Below are 15288 nucleotides of genomic sequence, written 5' to 3'. Positions count from 1 at the left end.
TACTCTTGAAGACAACCAAATGGCAAGCATGTTACCTTAAAAAAGGTAAAGATTTCTGTTGCTGGGCTACAACTAAACAGCATATTTAGCAGAGGTTTAGTGTGCAGAAAATACAAGTTATTTAACCTTCAGTGCTGCACACACTGACACTTTCCAGCAGCACTTTACAGGCCTGCAGCCCTGCCAGACGAACAGACAGCCGTGAATAGCTCCCCTAAAAAATTCATAGTTTCATCAGCTGACTTTCTTATGAAGCTTAAGTTTGATTCATTTTACAGTCCAGCTGCTAAAATACGTGACACCACATCCTAGCAACCTTTCTAGCATTTCTTATGTCCTTAAGCAGTTATCAACAACTGATCCAGTAAGTCTAACAGTGTGATAGTGAGCAAACATTAGAGCCCTGAAAATCAAGTGGACAAGTAGGAATCTGCAATAAATTATCAGTGTAATTACTTGAAACATGATATTAATATTAGTCATCAGAGTCTAAGCCAAAGTAATATCACACTCTATCAGAGCCAGTGGTATTTATGGAAGCCTAACAGCCCAGAGCCATGTCAATAGTACCAGCTCTGTATAACTACAACCTGCTGACAGTCAACTAAAAAGCTTTAACAGACATGAGTTTAACAGCTGTTCTCATCTGCTGTCAGTTTATATGAATGCTGTTTCACTGACAGACAGCTGGCTGAACAAATAACTTTGAATAAAAAACACAAGGACAACCTGTTGGGCATCTACTGCTGAGGGAGACTTTTTAAAACAGAGCAATGTCCTGTTCTCCTGCTGGAAAGTATATCTTGCTCTTCTTAACTACTATATGAATGAAAATGTCACTAAAACAGATTTTAAATGAACGTACACTCTGTATGAGATTAAAATCTTCAAATTTCACTACTTCGTTTCATTTATATCCTCAACTGAATATTGATGACAGCACTTTATGATGTACTTTTATGTGCTTTAAGAACTTTTTCACTTTCGATTTAAATTCACTCAACAGTGTGAGATCAGGATAACAGAAGGGGGAGGAAAAGAGACCAATGCAAACGCCAGTAGAAAGATGAGTGAAGAGGAGAAAAGTGAAGGGGCTACAATGCTCCAGCTATGTCTGAGCTCACTGAAGAAAAAAATCCCAGTGATTTATGCTAACAGAAGTCTATTACAGACCGCCAAGACAGAACGCATTAGGAGACAATGAGAACAATGCATTGTTTAAGGACCATTTCACATGATTTATCATTAAATGATTGCTATAAATATGACTTTCCTCTGATTGCAATATGATTTAAAGGTTAAATGGAGAGCAGATGTTGCAGATCTCTTTATATAACTCTTATGAATGGCTTTAAAAAGCTCTTAGTGAAAATGGACCAAAGACATGAATCTGCCTCTAATCTGCACAGAAACATGATTGATTGGAGTTGTCAAAGTGAGAAAGACAACACAATAGAGTGTCCTCGCTTTAAGTCATGACCACTTCTGCAAACTTCTCAAGTTCATCAGAAGTTAAACCAAAGCTATACGCGTTTCTTATTAGATGAGGAGATGGATTTCACTCTCTAACGTCCGTACAGTCAGTGTGAAGCTACAGCCAGAAATTAGTTAGATAAGCTGAAGGGTTTGTGTAGAAAAAATGTTTTTCCTAATCTAATTTAACTATTTGTAAAGGGACCATGTGCAACATCAAACATAAGTTTTACCTACTGGATGAATTGTACCAAAGTCATCTTAAAGCTTAATTACATCTGCAGCAGGCATCTTTTGTATTGAAAGCATTAAAGGAACAAAAACACCATCAACAGTGTTTATGTCTCTAAGTTTACAGTGCCATCAGTTGAACATAGTTAAAACTTTGGAACAGCATTGCAGCATCTAAAAGGTCTTTTCCACCAAGGGAACCAGTTCAGTTTGGTATTTCACAATTGTTTCTTTGTATTTCCATTATCTATTATTGGAAGGATCCCAAACAACTGATATATACCGTCCCAATTTTCTTACCCTTTCTAAATGGTGGAGCTACACAGACAATAGACACACTGCAGTTCACTGATTGGTTGAAAGCATCATCACTTACTTACTGTGCAACAGCAGTACTAAACACAATCTGTGTATAATATCACATATTGTATCACCCAGAGTATAATTGTAATGTTTTGCCCACACCAGAATCCAGTGAATCAATTTGTGTGAGTTAATTACATGTAAAGTCAATGTAAAGAAGTGAGAACATGCGAGTTCACCTCAGGCTTACAGCAAATTATGGGAAGTATTTTGTGCGAAAGAAGCAAATTCAAGTTGTGTTCAATGCACCATTTGTTTCATTTGAAAGGGTTGGAAAATCTCAAATGAATCACTCTCACTGCGGTGAGCAATCTGCATGGAGATCCTCCGGAGGAACTGTAAAATGTAGGAGAAACTTTGGTGGTGTCTGTGGCTATACGACAGACCGTGCCTGTTCTACCAGCACAGGAATATAAAGGAGCTCGCTTGAAGGAAAGTGAGGGAGAAGGTCGGTTTGCCTGGTTAGATGTGAAAACTTTTGGTGTCACACTTAGTCACAGCAGATACAAAGCAGCAATCATCTTAATGTAGTGAAGCGCAGCCATGTTTGTTGATAACTGACTGAAATGACGGTTGTGGGAGAATGCAGTCGCTCCCCTCTCACATCTTTTGGGCACTAGCATACAAGGGATTTGACACACGAGTGTAGCGAGTTACTCACACGAATTAAAAAAGATTAAGGGAGTAAACTCCCTCCATTCAGGTTTGTGCAAAAAGGCAGTGGTTTGAGTGTGGTTTGAATCAAACATGAAAGTGTGTGGTTTCAACATCAAGACCTACCAGTTTGTCCCATCTTATACTTAAACTATCTCCAGAGAGTTCACAATAATTGTTTGACTCTGCTGATATCCATCATGTAAAGAGATGTTTGTGAATTGATCAGTCCAAGAACAGATATTTGTTTAGTTTGTTTTTGGGTCTCTGGGAGTTGTACCAAATATTCTAAGATTTCTCCTTCCCTTCTTCTCCATTGTCAAATCCCAACCTTCATCCCTTTTTTTCTCTCTCTGTCAGTCTCTCACCTCGTCTCACTCTCTTCTACTCTGACACTTTGACTGCAGACTTCTAAGTCTGCCATCTGACAGATGGTCATGACACATAGAATTTTAAAAATACACACACGCTAAGGCAAAATCTCACAGCTCATCCAGAGGAGAACGTTTGATTTGTGTCCATCACAGTGTAGTGTCAGCTATTCTCAGACAGAAGATAACACTGCATTCATTTATAACCACTTCACTTTGGTTCTATCGCCATTTGTCATTCTCTATAATTGCATGAAAGTGTGGGTTTAAATATTTTGTGAGGCAAAGCTCCTTCTTGTTTTTTTTTTTCAGATTTCAGACGTGTTTAATCTGCATTTTCAGGATATATTTCTCATGGCGGTTGGTTTGTTTTCCTAGTTTGAGCCCCCTAACAACTCTCGTGGGTGCTGGCGTCCCTGCAGTGTGTGTTTATCTGCATCCTTTGTTGTTGGTTTATGTAGGGCAGAATCAAGAAGCTGACTGCAAACAGTGCAAGAAAGTTGTTTTTCAGAAAAGTGAGAAAACTTAAGATGCATATGTCAGACAGCTAGACAGAAAGGGGAACAATGGCCAAAAGTAAACCAGAACATGAAGCCAACTAATTGTAAATATGCAGTCAGTTAAATCAGTTAAATACTGATGTCAAAAACCAATAAACATCTTCTTAGGGATGTCCTGATAGCTGAAAATAAGATTTAAAATCAAAACAAATATGGAAAATTCAAATCAATTTTACAAATATTTTTACAGCAATATATTTTTTAACTAGATGATGGTGTTATCTGCTTTGGCTACTCTGAAAAGCAACCTAACAATAACTTAATTTCCACTCAACTTTTAACAACAGGGGGTTTCAAAGTGTGCAGAAGATTTATGAAACCCAACAAAAAATATGAGCTGAGCAAATTCAACCCAAACAGCAGAAGACGACTAGCACAACCAACATGTAGCAGTATGTGAAACAGCACCACACTGCAAGGCTCAAGACAACACAGCGATAACATAGCAGAGGCCTATTTAAACTCTGTTTGCTTAAATGAGCCAGCTGAAATGGCCCAGCGTTTCATGAAACACAAACTAAAACTTTACATACTGTATATTTCTCTGATTTCCTCTGTAAGAGAATTGAAATTAAAAGGGAAATATGAATAACTTCTCAACAAACCCAGCATCATGTAGGCTATATCATACACTATATTGCCAAAAGTATTCACCCACCTGCCTTGACTTGCATATGAACTTAAGTGACATCCCATTCTTAATCCATAGGGTTTAATATGACGTCGGTCCACTCTTTGCAGCTATAACAGCTTCAACTCCTCTGGGAAGGCTTTCCACAAGGTTTAGGAGTGTGTTTATGGGAATTTTTGACCATTCTTCCAGAAGCGCACTTGTGAGGTCACACACTGATGTTGGACGAGAAGGCCTGGCTCTCAGTCTCCGCTCTAATTCATCCCAAAGGTGTTCTATTGGGTTGAGGTCAGGACTCTGTGCAGGCCAGTCAAGGTCATCCACACCAAACTCTCTCATCCATGTCTTTATGGACCTTGCTTTGTGCACTGGAGCACAGTCATGGTGGAACAGGAGGGGACCATCCCCAAACTGTTCCCACAAAGTTGGGAGCATGGAGTTGTCCAAAAACACTACTTCCTTTTACTGGAACTAAGGGGCCAAGCCCAGCTCCTGAAAAACAACCCCACACCATAATCCCCCCTCCACCAACTTTACACTTGGCACAATGCAGTCAGACAAATACCGTTCTCCTGGCAACCGCCAAAGCCAGACTCGTCCATCAGATTGCTAGATGGAGAAGCATGATTCTTCACTCCAGAGAACTCGTCTCCACTGCTCTAGAGTCCAGTGGCGGCGTGCCTTACATCACTGCATCTGATGCGTTGTATTGCACTTGGTGATGTGTGGCTTGGATGCAGCTGCTCGGCCATGGAAACCCATTCCATGAAGCTCTCTATGCACTGTTCTTGAGCTAATCTGAAGGCCACATGAAGTTTGGAGGTCTGTAGCGATTGACTCTGCAGAAAGTTGGCGACCTCTGCGCAGTATGCGCCTCGGTATCCGCTGACCCCGCTCTGTCATTTTACGTGACCTACCACTTCGTGGCTGAGTTGCTGTCATTCCCAATCGCTTCAGCTTTGTTATAATACCACTGACAGTTGACTGTGGAATATTTAGGAGCGAGGAAATTTCACGATTGGACTTGTTGCACAGGTGGCATCCTATCACAGTACCACGCTGGAATTCACTGAGCTCCTGAGAGCGACCCATTCTTTCACAAATGTTTGTAGAAACAGTCTGCATGCCTAGGTGCTTGATTTTATACACCTGTGGTCATGGAAGTGATTGGAACACCTGATTTTAATTATTTTGATGGGTGAGTGAATACTTTTGACAATATAGTGTGTATCTTTAAATCCCTTGACTTTCTCCTATCTCTCCTCCAAAAAAATGAAAGTCATCTGAGACGCTGTACAGTATATCTACAAACGGATATACATGCTAAAACTTTCAAAATAAAATGGGATTCAACTTTCGTTTAGGGTTAAGGTAAGGATATCAAAAGTTAAATAATCAAAATGTTTAGAGAAGCCGAGTAAACAGTCTGCTAACAGGAGAAGCTTGTCCTCCATGAAAACACTCTAAAGCAGCCAGCTTAACTCATGTAGCCCTATTAGCTACATGTGCTATAAAGGTAATGGAGATATGTAGCTAATGTAGCTATGTATCAAAAGCCAGGCTCACAAAGCAGGCTACTTACAGTGCTGTGAAAAAGTATTTGCCCTCTTTCTGATTCCTGATTTTTTTGCATATTTATCACACTTAAATGTTTCAGATCAACAAACCAATTTTGATATCTCACAAAGACAACCCAAGTAAAAACAAAATGCAGTTTCTAAATGATGAGTTTATTTATCAAGGGAAATAAAAATCCAAATCTATCTGGCCCTATATGTAAAAGTAATTCCCCCCTTGTTAAATCATGAATTAACTGTGATTAACCACAGTTCTTGGCCTGATTACTGCCAGATTTGTTGAATCAAGAAATCACTTGAACAGAACCTGTCAGACAAAGTGAAGTAAGCTACAAGATCTCAAAAAGAAACACATCACGCCACAATCCAAAGAAATTCAACAACAAATGAGAAATGAAGGCACTGACAACTATCAGTCTGGAAAAGGTTACCAAGCCATTTCCAAGGCTTTGAGACTCCAACGAACCATGGTCAGAGCCATTATCCACAAATGGAGAAAACCGGGAACAGTGGTGAACCTTCCCAGGGGTGGTCGGCCAACCAAAATAACTCCAAGAGTACAACGACTCATCCAGGAGATCACAAAAGAACCCAAAATGACAGAATGCCAGACAGTCACAGTACAGTGGTGGGTAAAGAAGGGGGGCTGTGGTGGGTTTTATGGCTGTGTGATTTGTAGAAATTGTAAAAGCAATGAACAAATGTGAGGCCCTGTGACCTTGACTTTGATCTCCAAATCTAATCAAGGCATCCTTGAGTCAGAGTGGACATTTGTGCAAAATTTAAGAAAATCTCTTAAAGCATTCTTGAAATATCATGTTTGTTTACGGGTGCCTTTCGTGACACTCAAGGTCACCTACAAATCAGAGCCAAGGCAACAACAATAAAAAAGAAAACAATGTACAGTACAATATAAAAGCAGAAATGATTCATAATAAAAGGTATTAAAGGGAACCTATGACCTCCATAATCTCATCATTTCATCACTGAGTCAGCATGAGCATTTGCAAGAATTTTGAAGGAAATCCCTCAGTGAGTTCACAAGATATCACATTTACAAGAACAGCCCAGATGTACAAAAGGAAGTAATCCATGTAAATGCTATCATAATAAATTAATAACTTTGGTTGTTTGGTCTGTTTTGAGTGAATTCATCAGTCTGATTGAGTTTTTAGGAGAAATTAGCATTCTTAATAATCCTTTCTTTCAGGTGAAGGATGTACTGCAGAGCTCTCACACCTGCTTCTCTGATAATGGGATAGACTTAAAGTTCCCAACAGACTAAGTCTGTGTGAGAGTGCCTTAACAGCTCATGTTTGTTTATGTGGGGGTTTGTGAGCTTGAATGCATTAGTGTCTCAATCTGGTGATCTGTCTTTGAGTCAATGTGTGTGCGGGATTGATCTCTTCTTGCTCATGCCTCTCAGTCTGAGTATAATCCAAAGTAATCTGATCACATCCACTGATAGATTAATTCAGAGAGGAGCCAAGAGTTTGCAATCACGCACACACACATACACACACACACACACACCCACACACACACACACACAAACTGGGGGAACTCCTGGGAGGTGTTGGCTCATATAGATGACGCCAAACACAAAGGGAGGTTTAAATCAATTAAAATGCGCAAATCCATATACAACCCCAGATAATGCACAAACACAACATCTTTGCTCCTCTTGATTTAAAATAAAAGTTAGGGCAGGACTATTTCTGATTATCTCTGGCAAGCCAAAACTGGTAGCATCCACAGAGGGAATCCAGATTCATACATGTGAGAAATCCAAATTTGGTTTGTTAATTATGTTAATTATCTTGGCTTTGTCTGTATTGTATGTCTTGCATTAAATTTAAAAAAAAATTATGTAAAGAACGTCTCTCTAAGAGTCAGCTGAGGGCTGTGATAACTCCATAGTAAAATAAATCCACTGATTCATATTAAACTGTTCTTGTGTTGGTTGTATACAAAGAGACAGCTTGAACAATCTTGGAAAGTGGCCTAATGCCTTTGTTTTTCAACTGTGAATGCTCCCTGCTTAGCACAATCTAATTAGTTAATAAGTTAGACTAATTGATTTCAAAACAACACTACCAGCTCTACCAAGCTTTAGTTTAACACAGGGATGCTAAAGGCTAGATGCTAAACACAGAAAGCAGCATGTTAACAGTGCTGTCACAGAAGGACTAGTGATCTTGTGGGACGACTAATTACTAAAGACTTTTTTTTCACAGAGTTTTGTATTAAGGGTACAATTGGGCCCACAACTGGCCCGATTATCCAGTAGCATGTATCCAGAATGAATGAATCCAGACCCGTGCATACATGTTACATCAATCTGACAACCTCTCCTTTTCAGCTTTTTGACATTTAGGGCGACTTATTTTGACCTGTGCAGATTCTCTTGTCTCAGCAGTAACCACACGTGATGCTACATGGCCAATCAGATGCTTCACTCAGACGAAGTGCTGCTGGTGAAGGTGTTTGAGCCGCCTAGGGATGAGTAGAGACACTTAGCTTTTAGACAGAAATGCTGACGATGAAAAAGACTTTTAATTCAAGTTACTATAATACACTCACAGTCAAACATGTGGTAATGTCAAACATTATATAAGTCAAAGAATACGTTTGAGCTATTCTGACATCTGATCTGAGGAAGCAGAAAATAAACGACCTTAGAGCCCAATACGATCAATGACAATCGTTTCCTGATCAATGATTCTCCCTTAGAGTTTTTTTGGCTTTAGGTTGACATATATATCCCTTGAGGGTTCCAGGATTGTCTGATAAAGGCCTGGTTTCAGCCCAGATTTAAACTTTTAACAGGATGACTATGAGGGAAAGACAGAGAAAAGCACATGTTAAAGCTGTTTAAAGTTGCATGTTTTTAATTAAAAAAAAATTGGCTTGGAAAATCTATTTTTAAAAATAGAGGGGAAAACCAACACTCCAGCATTTATTCAGTTTTTCTAAAAGAAGTTTTTTATGTTAACTAGGCTCTTTGAAAGCTGTCTGTGGTTAGCCTAAGCTGACAAAGCCTCTTCTACTAGCAACAAAAAGAGTTTATTTGGATATTTTACCGGGACTGTTAGAATATCATATTTTCGTTATCACCTCCAGTTCATGAAATATTTTTATTTTCATATAAACTAGACTGAATCATTCTTCAGACTCGATGAAATTATATTCTGGACCTTTGCTCAAAGGAATTTTGTCAAACTGGACCTCCAGGAATCTTAACTGATAACTCCTGCATTAGTTAATTGAAGTGTGTTTTCAATAAGACATAACGACTAGTCATGTTTGCCACATTGGTGTGTTACAGTGACTCCTTCTGATGCCAGAGTTGAAAAGATTTCTCAGAGAACACATCTCATCTAAAATGTCCAACACTGCATAGCCACCTCAAAAAGTTCCTTTGATTCTGTAGAGTACTCCACTGGGCAGGGACCTTATGGTATGTATAATAACATTGGAACTTTATATAGAACCTGGTTCTGTGTGCTTGTAGTGTACTGAGTTCCTCCAAAGGTCCCTAGTACAGAAGCAAAGTACTCATAGTGGCGAAAAACTTAAGTCTTCTCTAGAACATTTACCATCTGCTCCCTGTAGACATGACACTAGTTGTGATACCAGATTTTTAGCCTTCACAGCAACAAAAACAAAGTCCTTGGCACCCAGCTAGAGGTAATTTCTTGTTTTGATTTTTTTTTTATGAAGGCAAATTCCAACATGCTGTCTAAACTGTAAGGCTCTGTTCTAAAATAGACTCTTACCTCTTGTCAACAAGGGCTCCATTATCTACACATGAGTACAAGGGGTAGTAGTGAAATCTTCCCCTATAACAGGGGTTCTCATAGTGGGGGTCTGGACCCCAAGGGGAGTTGCAAGACATTGGGGGTCATGAGGTGCCTTCTAAGAAAGAAAGAATTTTTTTAATGATTTCAAATGGTATTTTTGACCTATTATTGTAATTTAAATCATTTAAATGTAAATTTCAACATGACACTTTGCACAGCATCATATGCTTTAACCACATCCAGGAACAGTAATGGGGTCCCCAGTCTCTGATGATGATATTTTGGGGGTGGTGGGTTGAAAAGTTTGGGAATAAAATATGCAATCCTTCAAGTTTCTGTCATCAGCGGTCGTTTCAATGGGCTTTTTTTATCGATTGTGTTTTAAAATGCTTGTTCCAAATCGAAAGAACCAAAATGCACGGACACAACATTAATATGTGATTTGATGGTTTTCAGTAATTTTCCTGTTATATCTGAAGACGCTTTGCACATCTGAACACTTCTTTTTACACTTCAGCAGCAATCTTGCTGATGATTTGCAAGGTATTCTTGGAGATTTCCATAGCAGTTTTGAATGTGCCTCTGGAAAATCTGAAGCGCCATGAAGCTTGAGCACTCCACCCTACCTCTTCATTCCAGCAAGAATCATGACACTCTACTCTGAATATGAACGTGCAAAATGTATGGGCGAGGTTATTGATCAGGGCAGTGTGTTAGGACTGAACCTAAATATGCTGGCAATGTTTGCATTCTCTTCTACTTACTGGAGCTTCTGGTTAAAATGTGGCAGAATCTCTACGGATTTTCTAAGTTTTGGTATTTTTAAAAATAGCAATCTTTAAAATAGCTGAGATCATATTGATTTAAAACATGCAGAATTGTAAAGTATCATAGAATGAAACATTCTAAGAGATAAACAGCTGTGTGCACAGAAAGCTGTGACGTTTATGTAACTGTTTAGTAAATGCCACAGGCTACAGGTCACGCTTTAACCCAGAGGGCCTCATACTGCAACATGTGCTGTTTATGATTAGAGAAAATGTCCTTCAAGTGGACGGCTAAGGTTCAAGTCCCTGTGACAGCCAGCATCTGGCCTGCTCTGGTGTCCTTAAGCCACACTGGACCCAGCTCAGCACCAGGCCAAGCCTGACCCCTGATCTGCCTGAGGACAGGAGAGAGATATACCAATGATATCACTATGAACTCCAGCAGAGACATTTCCTACAGAACAGGCTGGGAGAGAGGGAATCCAGCCAGACTCTCCCTGGTTTGACAAAAGAAGCCTTTGAGATGAGTCTTTCAACATCACTTTGCATGAGAAGAAGAGGAGGTAAACAGTCTGCTTGATGCCAACCAGACATCACAACATCAAAAAATGTCAAAACAATGACTTCACCCAGAGCCAGGTGTGACGCAGCTTTTATCATCTCCATGCTTGACCTGGGAACGAACCTGCACTGTTTACGAAACGTCAAGCAAGGAACAAAAACTGGAGTCCACCAGGAAGGAGAAAAACAGGAGGTATTCTCTATACGAAATGTAAACCTGCTTGAAAAATACGTGTCACTCAGGCTGGATGGCTAGCTATGCTAGCAGCTCTTAGGGCTATACTTGGTCAACGCTACCAGCTTTTTTTTAACAGCAGGAGTGAGCCTCACGGACAATCAGCTCGTTCCCACTGTTTCCTATTAGAGGGCTCCAACATGAAGAAGTGCAACACAATGCACCGTATTTCCACCATTACCCCATTTCTATTTTCATTCCTGTCACTTAAACATAGAGATAAAATAGGCTGAGAAACAAGGGAGATAAACAACATTTGCTTTATTTTCTTACTCTTTACTCATTCAACAAAGCTAGCGAAAGTGCTGCATGAATGTTATTCATATCTATAAATGATTAAATGTTTTGCTCTGACTTGAGGACTTGTATAATCAAAGGGTAAACACCATCCTTTGGTAGCTCTGCCTTAACAATAAAAGCACTGGATGTCACATTCATACAGGGGGAATTTGAAATTCAAAGAGAGAAGTAAAGTTAAATAAATATTTGATGAAAGCAGCATGAACAGGGAGTGTTTTAACTGACACTGCAACTGTTTTAAAAAAGGTGGGACAGGAGCAAGAATGACCAGCAATGTTATGGTATGCTCAAAAAAACACCTGGAACATTCCACAGATACAGTACGTGGGTTTTCCAAAATGTACCAGCCTTTTTTTGGAATTGAGGTTTGTACTTTTCCAGGCACCATGGATGTAACTGGATGATGCCTTTAGTGGGATACAACTTTTAGTGAGAATACCTGGAGTGTATGGTGTAAGGGAAGCACTGGAGGGGGTTACTACTGTAGTTTAAGATCAGAACTAACACGATAGTAAAGTCAGTATAAAATCAGCTCAGGTGACTAATACCGTTGGAAAAAACATAACATCAGCACAGTAGACACACTGTTTATTCAACATTTTTCTCCATTCACGATCAAGGAGTCCTTGAGACTTAGGACTTATCTGTTTCTATGTTGAAGGGCATAACTGTCTCTTGGTGTTTATGGATCAGTGTATTTTACAGCCTATGGGTTTTTAATTTGCAATCAGAAATCCAAAATGAAAAATCAAGCTGTTTACCAATTACTGGTTAAAAATGGGGAAAAAAACAAGGGGTGGGGGGGTCTGATTTTGGCCCTTCATGGCAGTTCATATTAAATGGGAAAACAACAAATGAAAAACAACCATTTTTCATTTTCTGTTTGTTGTTTTCTGTTCCCTTTTTTCATCTCCACAAAATATTTGAAAATCTGAAAACAGTTCTTTTTTGCATCTTATTGTTATTGAGTTTTAATCACAAAAGAAAGAGCAGAGAAGAGAACACTGGTGATGTAACACTATTTTTTGCAGAACACCTGCAGCTTGCCATTTATTTGGGAAAAAGGCATAAGAGAAACCAAACCAAAGAACAGGAAATAAAAAAAAATAATAAATCTTTTTTTCTGACTTTTGATTTCCACTTTAATATAACCTACCTAAAAGGGGCTATTTCCATTTTTTGTTCCTATTTTTAAACAGCTTGTTTCTTGATTTTGGATTTCTCGTTTCAAATAAATAAAGTGTTGGCCATTAAACCCACCGACCAAACAGCTCGTCACACATCATTGCTACCCTACTGCTGTGTTGTTACATCCCTTTGACCCCTTCCCTGTACCTAACGTTCCTGTGCATACTGCATCTTTCTTCTTTATTGTGTCAGTTTTTGAGGCTGCGCACAGCTGAAACACACCAGAGGACTCAGGGAGCCATAATGTGCAGCACAATTAAGTGCAGCTAAATCTCAGGCCTTATTTTAGTATGTTTGTGAGATAACATTTTCAAATTAACACTAAAACCGACACACAGCCGCCGGTTTGCTGCAGTCACTAGAAACATGACAAATTTAAATTCTAAGGAAAGTAAAAAAGCATTGAGCATTAACATTTTTACCACATGTCAGTGAGTTAAAAAAGCCTTGGGTAGAGATTTCCTGCCAGCATGAGAGCAGAACAAAGAGTCACACAGAGGAGACATTTAAGGAAATCAAACAGGAGTATAAAAAATTTAAAAACCACAGAAACACCACTTTCCAATTAGCTTCTCCTAGTTTATCTAAGCTTTACAGTTCATGCTAAGCAGTAAAAAGCTAACTAGCCTTGGGGATTTTTCCATTTCCTTTACTCTGATGCTCTTATATGAGCCTCTGTAGATGAGACTGAACATCACAAGACCAATCAGGGGAGACAATGAACGCTGTGTCAACTGACATTTTGGTAAACCAATTAAAATTGCAATCGCATCATCTCAGTCTCCAGCACTCTTTCTCTCTCTCCTCATAAACCAGCCAGGAAACATAATTGAGGATGGTATGGTATGTCATTTTTTCAAAAAGTCACATCTTTGTCAGTGAAGCTGCACAAGTTCAAACTGTCACTGCGTTCAAATTCCTGATTGAGGCTCCCTGCAGCAATGCTCTTCTCCTCTGCTCACAATGAAGGCTGTTTATCAAGAAGAATAAAAAATCTACAAGAAGTCACAGTTTTTTTCTCCCATCTTTAATCACTGTGACCTCAGGCCACACACATGCACATGCACACACATTATCTTCAGGCAGGAGCTGAGCATGAAAGCAGTGAAAGGAGGAAAGAAGCGTGTCGCTGGGAGCATCTCTTCAAAAACAGTCTTAACTGGGATGTCATTACAAAGGAGGCTGGGGAGAGGGAGGGTGCAAACACAAGGTTTTTGACATATGTGGTCATTTGGTTTTGCCTCCCAGCAGAGCTTTCCAGTACTAGTTTTGAAGTTCAATCTGCCGAAGCTAAATGTGTATTTTATGCCCCTGTAGATGCAAAACTTTGAATAAGACTGTCAAATTACATATGACTGAACTCTTCACCCTCTACTTCCAATTTCTCCCAACCTCATTTCATTTTAATGCATCTCCTCTCCTGTCTCCTCCTGTCTCCTCTCTACTCCTCTGATCATTGGCTTATCTCATACTCTTCTTCCTGGCCTCCTCCTTTTACTTCTGCTGCAGAGTTTTGAATCTAGTTTTTCTCTCTAATGAGATTTTCAGTTCTTATTACTGATCTGGATCATTTGGCTGATAAGATTCTGGTGTAAACTTTCTAGACCAACTGTGCTGTAGAAAACTGGCTAATTACTTTAGATCTACAGGGAACTCAGAACATAGCTCAACAAACAGAATGGTAATGTACAGCCTCCCTGTGACACTTGAAGATGTTTTTCCTGCTAATTATTGTGAAATTAATGGCTTAATGTTAACACATGCTCTTTATCAATCTTTCTCTCATTATGCACTAGTCAGGCTGTCTCTATGATTATCTGCATGTCTAAACGTGCAGTTTTACACAGCATGACGCAACAATGGGATAGGTTGTCAAAGCACTTTGTAAACCTCTGTTTTTAAAGGTGCTATATAAATAAAGTTTATTTTATTATTATTAGTGTGTAAAGATAATCCGATATGGATCAGTTAACCGATCTTGATGACAGCGGTCTGAGTGCATCAGTCTGCAGAGCCCTGGATCAGTAAAAATGCGGCACAAACCGGTCTTTGGACCGGTTTTAACATTAGTGATCAGTTCATGAGGCTCTGCTGTTTGTTTTCATAGCCCGTTCTGCCATACTTTGGCTTAGCGTCTGTAATCTCGCGCGACCCCCGGTGACCTTTTACCTTTAAACGAGAGTTTCGTTTGCCGTAGGTGCTCGCTAGGTGGCTGGATGTGTTTCACTGGTCATTGCCAAAACGCCTTTCAGTTCTGCACCCCAGGTAAAAGTCATGTGGACCTTATATGAAGGAAGGATAACTTTCAAAATGTCTGCCCGTCTGTACGCTTTGGAGAAAAGCGATTGAGAACTATGGCAGCTCATAAAACTCACCTGTTGAGATGGCAGAGCTTAAGTTTGAAAACAAGAATGATTACTTAGAACAAGTTTGTACCAAAAAAGTATTAGTCTTTACTATTAATTGTCACATAAAAATCTTTAATTATTCAAATTCAAGTAACATTACTGCAGCACACATATTCTTAAAGCTCAGGTTGTCCTGAAAAAAAGGAACTTTTGAGCTTGACTGTGC

General features: G+C 39.3%; 1 protein-coding gene across 2 annotated transcripts in view; it reads right to left on the bottom strand.

Moving 5' to 3' along the window:
- Positions 1–15288, bottom strand: part of galnt2 (UDP-N-acetyl-alpha-D-galactosamine:polypeptide N-acetylgalactosaminyltransferase 2) — a 116599-nt gene that overhangs the window by 52671 nt on the left and 48640 nt on the right. The gene's annotated exons all lie outside the window — the stretch shown is intronic.

Source organism: Cheilinus undulatus, linkage group 1 (genome assembly GCF_018320785.1).
Source record: "Cheilinus undulatus linkage group 1, ASM1832078v1, whole genome shotgun sequence".
Classification (NCBI taxonomy): Eukaryota; Metazoa; Chordata; class Actinopteri; order Labriformes; family Labridae; genus Cheilinus; species Cheilinus undulatus.
Note: the sequence above shows the minus strand (reverse complement) of the source record. Positions and strands in the feature narration are given on the sequence as shown.